Raw genomic sequence first — 11,118 nt, forward strand, 5'->3', positions numbered from 1 at the left:
TATATATATATACACTATATTGCCAAAAGTATTGGGACATCTGCCTTTACACGCACTTGAACTTCAATGGCATCTCATTCTTCATAGGGTTCAATATTGAGTTGGCCCACCCTTTGCAGTTTTAACAGCTTCAAGTCTTCTGAGAAGGCTGTCCACAAGGTTTAGGAGTGTATCTATGGGAATGTTTTATCATTCTTCCAGAAGCGCATTTGTGAGGTCAGGTACTGATGTTGGACAAGAAGGCCTGGCTCGAAGTCTCCTCTCTAATTCATCCCAAAGGTGTTCTATGAGGTTGAGGTCAGGACTCTGTGCAGGCCAGTCAAGTTTCTCCACCCCAAACTCGCTCATCCATGTCTTTATGGACCTTGCTTTGTGCACTGGTGCGCAGTCATGTTGGAACAGGAAGTGGCCATCCCCAAACTGTTCCCGCAAGGTTGGAAGCATGAAATTGTACAAAATGTCTTGGTATGCTGATGCCTTAAGAGTTCCCTTCACTGTAACTAAGGGGCCAAGCCCAACCCCTGAAAAACAACCCCACACCATAATCCCCCCTCCACCAAACTTTACACTTGGCACAATGCAGGCAGACAAGTACCCTTCTCCTTGCAACCGCCAAACCCAGACACATCCATTGGATTGCCAGACAGAGAAGCGTGATTCGTCACTCCAGAGAACACGTCTCCACTTCTCTAGAGTCCAGTGGTGGTGTGCTTTACACCACTGCATCCGACGCTTTGCATTGCACTTGGTGATGTAAGGCTTGGATGCAGCTGCTCGGCCATGGAAACGTATTCCATGAAGCTCCCTACACACTGTTGTTGTGCCGATCTGAAGGCCACATGAAGTTTGGAGGTCTCTAGCTATTAACTTTGCAGACAGTTGGCGACTTCTGCACACTGAGCACTTCAGCATGCGCTGACCCGATCTTTACGCAGCCTATCACCTGGTCGCTGAGTAGCAGTTGTTCTCAGTTGCTTCCCCTTTGTTATAATACCACTAACAGTTGACCGTGAAATGTTTAGTCGCAAGGAAATCTCACGGAAGGACTTATTTAACAGGTGGCAACCTATCACGGTACCAGGCTTGGATTCACTGAGCTCCGGAGAGCGACCCATTATTTCACAAATGTTTCTAGAAGCAGTCTGCATGCCTAGGTACCCATAACCTTATGTATAGCCACTGCACTCTCATGGAACTGAATACCATTCTTCTCATCTACAATTAGAGATGGCAAACTACCATTGGTTCCTTATAATATCTTTGTGTTGTATCACAATGTTTGTCCATACCAATATGTTTTAATTGTCATCATATGTTTGTTATTGAACTGAGGACAACTGTAAAATTTTCAATTTCCATCACTTTCTGCTCCACTGACCAGGACCAGGACAAATAGATAGGTTGAATCTCTCCCACAGACAGCAAATAAATCTAGACAGGGGTTCAAATCCTTTCATACTTTATCCAAAACAAAAAATGGCTATGCAGGAAAATAATTAAACTTCTGCATTCTACTACAGCTTTAGTTCCAGTTTGGGAGATTTCACCTCACTTTGTGTCCCAGATATGCAACAAGAAATAAGAGGAAGTCTTCTCAAAGCAAGTGGTATACCCGTTAGAAGATTACCCCCCAACCTTTGTTCTGTTGTAACATTTCAGCTTTCCCCTTGTTCACCCCAATACCCAAAAAACCCTCACTGGACCCTACCAACCTCAACAATCTCAGACCAATCGCCTTACTCCCATTCACCTCCAAACTCCTAGAACACCTTATCTACAGCGGCCTGAGCAGCCACCTCACTGATAACAACCTTCTCAACCCCTTACAGTCCGGCTTTCGCCCTTTACACTCCACTGAAACCGCCCTCCTTAAACTCACTTATGACTTACTAACAGCTAAAAACAATGGCCACTACTACTTACTCTTGCTATTAGACCTTTCTGCTGCTTTTGACACTGTTGACCACCTCTCCTCATGAAAAAACTCCACTCGCTTGGCCTACAAGACTCTGCTCTCTCTGGTTCTCCTACTACCGATCTAAGTTCTGCTTTAGTGTCACCTACAAATCTAACTCCTCCTCTCCTCTTCCTCTTTCTGTAGGGGTCCCCTAAGGCTCTGTCCTTCGACCCCTTCTCTTCTCTACCTACATCTCATCCCCTGGTCAGTTATTAACCTCACATGGCTTCCAATACCATCTCTATGCTGATGACACTCAAATTATCTTTCTACTCCACAACTCACCCCCTCAGTGTCCTTGCGTGTCACTAATCTACTAACTGACATATCAGTCTGGATGTCACAACACTTCTTAATACTCAACTTTCAAAAACTGAGCTCATGATATTTCCTCCTGCCTGTGCACCTTGCCCCTATTTTTTCCTTGAGACTGATAACACAACTATCCATCCCCGTGCCAAGGTGCTAGGTGTCATCCTTGACTTGGACCTCACCTTTCTGCTCCACATCCAATCACTATCCATATCCTGCCACCTTCGCAACATCTCCAAAATACGCCCCTTCCTCACCAATAAAACCGCAAAATTACTCATCCCCTTACTTGGTATCTCTCGTCTTCACTATTGCAACTCCCTCCTCATTGGCTTACCTCTACACAGGCTATCCCCCCTTCAGTCTATCATGAATGCTGCTGCTAGACTCATTCACCTAACCAACCACTCAGTGTCTGCAACCCCCCTCTGCCAATCCCTGCAGCGGCTTCCAATAGCCCAAAGTTTAAAATTCAAAATATTAACAACCACTTACAAGGCCATCCACAACTCTGCCCCCGGCTATATCCCAAACCTTGTCTCAAAGTATCACCCTAACCGTCCCCTCCGCTCTTCAAAAGACCTTCTGCTTTCCAGCTCCTTTGTCAACTCCTCCCATGCACGTCTCCAGGACTTCACTAGAGTCTCTCCCATCCTCTGGAACTCTTTACCCGAACCTGTCCCTCTATCTCCCACTCTGGCTGCCTTTAGGTGATCCCTTAAGACTCATCTCTTAAGGGAAGCCTATCCCACCTCAACCTAACCACTCAACCATCACGTTCTCAAACAATTCATCCCCACACAACTACCTCCTCATGTATCACTTTCCCCTCCCTTTTAGGTTGTAAGCCCTCAGGGGCAGGGCCCTTACCATCTTGTCTTGAATTGTATTGTGATTGCAATGTCTTCCTTATATTCTAAAGCGCTGTGCAAACTATTGGCGCTATATAAATCCTGTATAATAATAATAGTGTAACAGTGAATCTCATTAGTGGTGACACAGGCAGTACTAAAGAAAGACAGACTTGGACTCTAACCATTACCCACGCTACCAATAACTAGAAAAAAAATTTGACCAGAGTTTCACTTTAATTCATGCATGGCAGTCATATTTTATGACCCTCATTGCTTTTACAATGTCTTCTAGAAAAATAAACAGCCAGTCAAGGTTATATTTCAGGTTTATTCTTTGCTACATTTCCTCCAATACATATTTTCCATTGTGACTAGGATTATAAAGTCAGCCCGGCCAAAAATGATATATCAGTTAAATCACCAGCTGACTTCTTATATCTGTGGGAGGCTCAGTGCCAAGAGCTCGGTGTCAGAATTCACAGGTCTACCTTCCCGTTGTGGTCATTATGATTGTCTTTTTTCTATACTGTTTTCAGTGTCATTTCATATTAATATATGTTAATGTATGTTACACTCTAGAATATGTAGTGGGAAAGTGAGATGCAGGAGATGGTTTGAAGTTCCATGAGTTGGGGACAAGGAATTCCACCAGAAATATACTACTGGAAAAATAGAACTTTGGTGTGGACTTTATAATGTATGTGGCATTTAAAGGAGAACTATGAGGTGAGTGCTTTTCACTCACCTCATAGTTCTAGCCGACCTGTGACAATGAGACTGTCACAGGTCGGCTCAGTAGATCGGGAGGTGAGCGAACACATACCGGCGTTCGCTCACCTCTCGATCCTGTCACGGCTCTCTGCCGTGACAGGGGAGGGGCTGGATTTCCCCCTCCCCGCTCCGATCCGCCAGCGCTGACTGGCGGAACGGACGGGGGAGGGGGCGGGTGCAGCTGGCTCTGCCTCTAGATAGGCAGAGCCAGCTGTCAGTCACGCAGCTGGGCGGATCCCGACACAATTGTCGGGATCCGCTTCAGCTGCGGCGTCTCAGTATACCGCGAGCTACAGCCTAGGGTGACGGGAGGACGCTAGTTTGTGTCCTCCCGTTACCCTAAGGAGAACTATGGGGAAAAGCCTTAACCCCATAGTTCTCCTTTAATATATGTTTATTTTTATAAAGAAAATAAAAGTATAATAATTTATGGTGGCCATAGACCAGAGGACAGTTGGATGTGTGGACAGAATTAGGCATGATTTGGCTGTCAGGAAATGGCTTGTTACGCAGCTTCAGGTATACAATTGCATGGTTTTACCATGGCAAACAGTCGTATGGTAAGAGCAATTTTCAGTTAATTAAGAAGATGAACAGTGAGAGTGGTCATAAACTATATACAAGCTGCAGAATTTTCCTAGTTCTCATATCTGTTAGCCAGGAGTAGACATCTAATTATAACTGTAGCCAAAACTTTTTTTTTTTTTAGCTTTGGATAGAACAGGGAAATGTTAGAATGCCTATCAAAGTTTACTGCTATGCTGGGCTCCATTAGAGATATTGCCCCTCACTTCCTGTTCTGGGGACAATCAGTTACTAAACAAGAAGTGAGGGAAAATCTGTAACAGGAAAACAGACTGAAAAATAAACGGTGGATGTTTTATCATTCTCTTACGCATTTTTACTTTTGTTTGTGTTACTGTTAAAGCGCTTCCTTCACTTCCTGCCTGGGGAAAAGGTTGTCCCAGGTGTAGTGAGTAAGGGAAAATCTCTCCAACCAAGTCACGGACAGCAGTAAAAGACTGACAGGGTTTGTAATCCTTTTAAAAACTAAAAGACAAACTAAATAGATACACGTTAAATCTTGTTTCTAATATTTCAATAAAAGAGGCCTCAGCTTGCATAAATGTTCTCATATATACAGTGGGTATAGAAAAGAATCACCCCTCTTTTAAAATAATTACATTTTGTTGCTTCGCAGCCTGAAATGAAGACAGACACAGTTTTTGTTTTATCCAGTTGCATTTATTCAGGGCAACTTATAACATCCAAATGCAGGATAGAACACCAACATGTCAAAAGAAATTCAAAAACATAATCACTGAGTTGGAAAAAGGATCACCACCTTGTGTCAGTATTTTGTTGAACACCCTTTTGCTTTAATTACAGCCTTTAGTCTGTTGGGATATGTCTCTACTGACTTTGCACATCTAGACTTTGCAGGATTTGCCCGCTCTTCTTTGCAGAACTGCTCAAATTCAGTTTAATTTGATGGTAACCGTTTGTGAACTGCAGTCTTCAAGTCGTTCCATAGATTTACAATGGGGTTTAAGTCTGGGCTCTGACTAGGCCATGCAAGGACATTCACCTTTTTCTCCTTAAACCACTGTGTGGTCATTTTTGCTGTGTGCTTTGGGTCATTGTCATGTTGGAAGGTAAACCTTCTTCTCATTGACAACTTTCTGGCAGAGGGCAGCAGATTTTCCTCAAGGTATTGTATTTTGTCCCATCCATTTTTCCTTCTATCCTGACAAGTGCATGCTGCAGAGAAACACCCCCGTAACAGGATATTACCACCTCCATGCTTTACTGTAGGAATGGTGTTATTTGGATGGTGAGCTGTATTGGATTTCCACCAGACATATCGTTTGGTGTTGAGGCCAAACAATTCAATTTTAGTCTCATCTGACCAGAATACCATTTTCCATGTGGCCTCAGAATCTTCAAGGTGCATTTTGGCAAAGCTCAGTCGTGACTGCATGTGGCTTTTCCTGAGGAGTGGCTTTTTTCTGGCATCTGTCCCATACAAGCCACATTTATGGAGAATTTGTGATATTGTTGTCACATGCACACAATGTTCACTCTTTTTCATAAATTCCTGCACCTGCTTCAGAGTTGCTGTAGGCCTCTCGGTAGCCTCTCTGGCCAGTTTCCTCCTGGCTTTTTCATCCAGTTTGGGGCAACATCCTCATCCTGGGAGGGTCTATGTCAGTGGTTCTCGACCCGTGTAACCTCGGGACCCACATGTTTCCTTGGTCATTAAGGCGTGACCCAAAAATGATTTCATTTCTGAAACATTTAAATTTATTACACAAAACAACTTGTGCAGTATTCAGCAACATTATATATATATATATATAAGGCCGGTCTATTCAGACATGACGCCGCGACCCACTGCAGAGGGTGTCGCGACCCACTTTTGGGTCGCGACCCACGAGTTGAGAACCACTGGTCTATGTTGTACCAAATACCTTCCACTTCTTTATAATAGATTTCACTGTGCTTATAGGCATTGATGAAGCCTTTGACATTTGTTTTGTATCCATCTCCTGACCTGTGCCTGTCCACAACTTTATCCCGGAGATCTTTTGACAGTGACTTGCCACTCATAGTTGATTGATTGCTTCAGTTGCACTACCACTGAAATGTTGCAGGGAAGCTCTTTTCATGCAGCGCTAATCAAAATGACCACAGCTGATCACAGTTGAAAGTCAAATGGCTTTGTGTGCCATTGAGAAGGTGATTATCTACACCTGATTGAGTTTATGTCATTTTTAGGAGGGGCTGATTCTTTTTCCAACTCAGTGATTCTGTTCTTGAATTTTGTTTATTTTTTTCCTGACATGTTGATGTTATATCTTTAATTTGGATGTTATAAGTTGCACTGAGCAAATACAGCTGGATAAAACAAAACTGTGTCTGTCTTCATTTCAGGCTGCAAAGCAACACAATGTGATTGTTTTAAAGGGGGGTGATTCTTTTATATACCCACTGTATGAAAGCCACACACTGGCACTATGGTGCCTCTGTGGTTTTTACTTCTATTCTAGTCTTGGTTTATATGGCTGAATGCTAAGGAACTTTTGTATTGTATTTATGCTCAAGGAGCATGGAGGAAAACGTTCAGCCAGACATCTCTGGTGGTAGCTTATCTAAGAGGAAACAGTTGTGATTAGACAAGGTTGTCTAACCTATCAAACTCATTTTTCATTCCAGATTGTTCAGTAGTGGAGGTCTTCTGCTGCCCATAGTAAGTCATCCAACCTTGTGTATGGGAAGCTTAGGTTTGTTTTGCATTCATATTTAAAATGTGGGCTTCGAAGGATTGAGCCTTTGAAATAAGGTGTCCATAGACATCAGAGGCCTGTACTGTATGTGCAGACACAGTATGACTGCAATGAGATTTCCCAGAACTTCACTAAATATAAAAAGTCTCATCCTGTGATTATTCATTATCAAATACACACATGTATTTCTGTAAAAATCACCTGTTGTTAGTAGGTGTAACAGTTACCTGTAAAGAAAAAAGTCAGATTTACACTTACCTTACCCAGTCTTTCACAGTGCTGGGCATGGCGTTGCCGTTCTTTCTGGAAGATTCTTGAGGAATGCAGAGCAGACTAGAATTTAGCAGGAAAAACACTTCAGTCCATTGCAAGAGCGTCTTCTCTCCTAGGCACTATGGGCGCAAGACAGGGGTAGGGTAACTATATAGCTAACGTTTTTTATTTACAGCTATCTTTTACACCTACTAACATCGGGTACTTTTTACAGGGGGAGAGAGCCCAGGAAGCCCAGTTTTATTTACAGCTATCTTTTACACCTACTAACATCAGGTACTAGTCAGAGGAGAGTTACAGACTTTTAAATTCTTTTAGTACCGTTACAGTGTGGGTCAGTGACCAGAACAGGGTCTCTAGCTCCCCTCCAACAGTTTACCCCATATTGGCAGTATACATACATTAAAGTGTGCTATGAGCAAGTATTAGGCATTTTGCACAGTAGAGTAGGCACTGGCTAGAGAGGGATTTGACACAGCTGGCTAGATTGAATGTATATTGCAATGTATGCAAATCCCTGTTTGCATACAAAAGTTTGCTAGAAGTGTGAAAGAAGTGTACAATTGAGATTCTTCATGCATCTCCTATGTTATAGATATGTAAGCTACTTGGATTTGAGTACAAACTTTTCCTTGTTCATGTTCCTATAGAAAGATAATTTATCAATCCAAGTTATTATTATTATTAATAATAATAATAAGGATTTACAATATGTAGTACCAACAGTTGGGGCAGCGCTTTACACTATAAGAAGGACATTACAGTTACAATACAATTCAAGACCAGATGGTTAGGAGGGCCCTGTCGCTGAGAGCTTACAATCCAAAAGGTTATTATTATAGGTTGTTTTATATTTAATCTGCTGATAATTAATGATTGTGTGGAAATGACACTCTATGATTATCAGAAATAATGACATATCAAACAGATGACCACATGTGTCCAAGTATGCAGCACACAACTGTTCCTGTTGTAGTTTATGGAATCTAGATATTCTTGTGCCAAATAGCAGAATGTAGGTCTTGGAATATCAGGATCAGCTCTAATGGAATGTGTCTATTGTTAGATTTGGATTTCTAAGCATTTCCAGCCTCAATACTATTAGCACACTTAATAAACAGGCTATAATGTCTTAAAGCTGTACTCTAGGCAAACAGTTAAGTACACATATAAAAAAAAAAAAAAAAACATTTAAGGGAGCTTTTTTACCTGCTAAATGATTTGTTTTTTTTCTGTCCATCCTGCCCTAAGACTTCCACATCTTTGCCACTGCGCTGTTTGCCAGGGCAGGAAACCTGATTTTTCTCTGCTGCAGTTGAGTAATACCTACAGGTCTTGTCCCTCCCCAGCTTATCTCTCACTTTGCTCTTTTCTCCTATCAGCATCTTTATTGTTGGCATATGAGCACTATAGCACAACTGATTGGCTACTTGTGCTGATCTCTGCTATACAGTGGATTACAAGCAGATAATTCCAAGTCAAATATGGGTATGTATAATGCTTGATTCAAAAATAATCTTAAAGGTATATTAAGGAATACAAAGCTGAATAAAATTGTTTAATTTATATCTGCCCAGAGTTCAGCTTTAGACCCCATTCACAAAGGGCTTAAGGCTGCAGCTATGGAATTTCTACGGCAAGGACCAACATATTCTTGTGACTGGTATTCCAGGTGTGTCCGTACAGATACAGAGTGTCAACGGCAATCCACAAAGAATCATAGATGGAACGGCTACTTTTGGTTCAGAACAGAGAGGACCTTTGGCATCTCCCTTCATCCATGGACAATCATCTATCCCAAAACGCATGTAATCCTACCATCCAAGTCCTGTCATTTAGAAGCTTGGAAATCTTTTTTATAATCGGCCTACTTTTAATTATTGATAAGTTATATTCCTAAAGAAGTAGAGGCTGCTCACTTAGCTAAGTGAATGTTCTCAAAATAGGAGGAACCTGTGCTCACTTTGAATACTCAATTATGTGCGAGGAAAATGTAAAAAAAACTGTATTTTTTATAGCACATGATTGAATGATATGAACACAGCTTTACCTTATTTACTAAGCTCAGTGAACATCCATGTTACAAATTAGCAGTTTCTACTCAGTAAATCATCCCCAGTATCTGTTGATGTCTCAGAAGATACCTGCATGTTGGTCCCATCGTTTAAATTATTTTGCAAACACGTGCATTCTTTTAAGTGAGTTAAAGCATATCTAAAGCCAAAAACACAAATGTAATATACAGTATTGCAGCTTACTGATCCCTAAACGTGGTGGCTGCATTTGTGTTCAATTTATTAGTCTTTTTTCCTTTTATTTTCACCTGGTGAAAAGTAACACACTTCCTGTCTTATGGTGGCTCCACTCTATAGAGGAGCAATAGAGCCACCAGACCCCAGCATTGTCAGTCTGTGTTGCGGGTAATGTTAGATGTACCACTAGATTTTTATGGATTATACTAATTAAACTGCAGCTAACACTTTTTAACCAGTTGACATCCGCGGTGTTAAACCCCCTTCCCATCCAGGCCATTTTTCAGTATTCAGCGCTGCGGTACTTTGACTGACATTTATTCCGTCATGCAGCGCTGTACTGAAAGCAACAGGTTTTTTTTTTTTACATAAATGAATAAAATCAGATCATTAAAAGCACCCCATCAGTATTATATGGTTGAAAGTGACAGGAAATGGAAAAAAAAGCATAACAAAGAAAACTAATGCAGTCACCACATTTAAGAATAGGTAGTTTGCAATATATTAAATGTTTGCTTTTGGGTTTAGATAGGCTTTAAGGGTTCAATAGTGGTTATTCATTCATCCAAGATGCACACAACTTTATTTATATACAGTGGGGCAAAAAAGTATTTAGTCAGCCACCAATTGTGCAAGTTCTCCCACTTAAAAAGATGAGAGAGACCTGTAATTGGCATCATAGGTAGACCTCAACTATGAGAGACAAAATGAGAAAACAAATCCAGACAAATCACATCGGCTGATTTGGAACAAATTTATTTGCAAATTATGGTGGAAAATAAGTATTATCACAACTGAATTGGAGAATCAACAGATAATATTCTAATGGTATAATAGGAGGCTAAGGCAAAACATTTCATACGTTTTTGTTTCAATGAGATCAGTAGAGTATCAATAAAAGATTCCCAAACACCAAAAACTTTGTGTGTTCTCAGTTCTCTCTGGAACACACACCTTTTACTCAAGATTTGCCATTTTCACATAAGTTTCTATTAGAAAATTTATGAATGATCGGTAAAGTTGTCTGAGCCTTGGATGAGTTGTGCTCCTTTCCATCTGTAAGAGTCTCTGACCATATCCACTTTTAGCTTAAGACTCTCATGCCTCAATAAGCGCCTCAAGAGCCAGAGATACATACAGCTGTAGAGAAGATGGACCATGGTGCTCAGTTCAGATCAGTGTATACTTTGGGGAGGGTTTTGCAATGGGTCTGGCAGCTGTTTGTTGGAATAGGGGATTACAGTGTGTGTGCTTTATTTCCTCTGAGAATCTTTAGAAAGCTGTGCATATTTTTTTCTTCTATAAATATTGGTTTCCCTATAAATAATCTTGGACAGATGGTAGGCAGAGTATCTAACGAAAAAAATATTTTTACTGGGTGCAAAATACAATTCACTGTGTGGCGAACAGAT

The sequence above is a fragment of the Nanorana parkeri genome, unplaced genomic scaffold (genome assembly GCF_000935625.1).
Source record: "Nanorana parkeri isolate BGI_ZX_2015 unplaced genomic scaffold, ASM93562v1 scaffold260, whole genome shotgun sequence".
NCBI lineage: Eukaryota > Metazoa > Chordata > Amphibia > Anura > Dicroglossidae > Nanorana > Nanorana parkeri.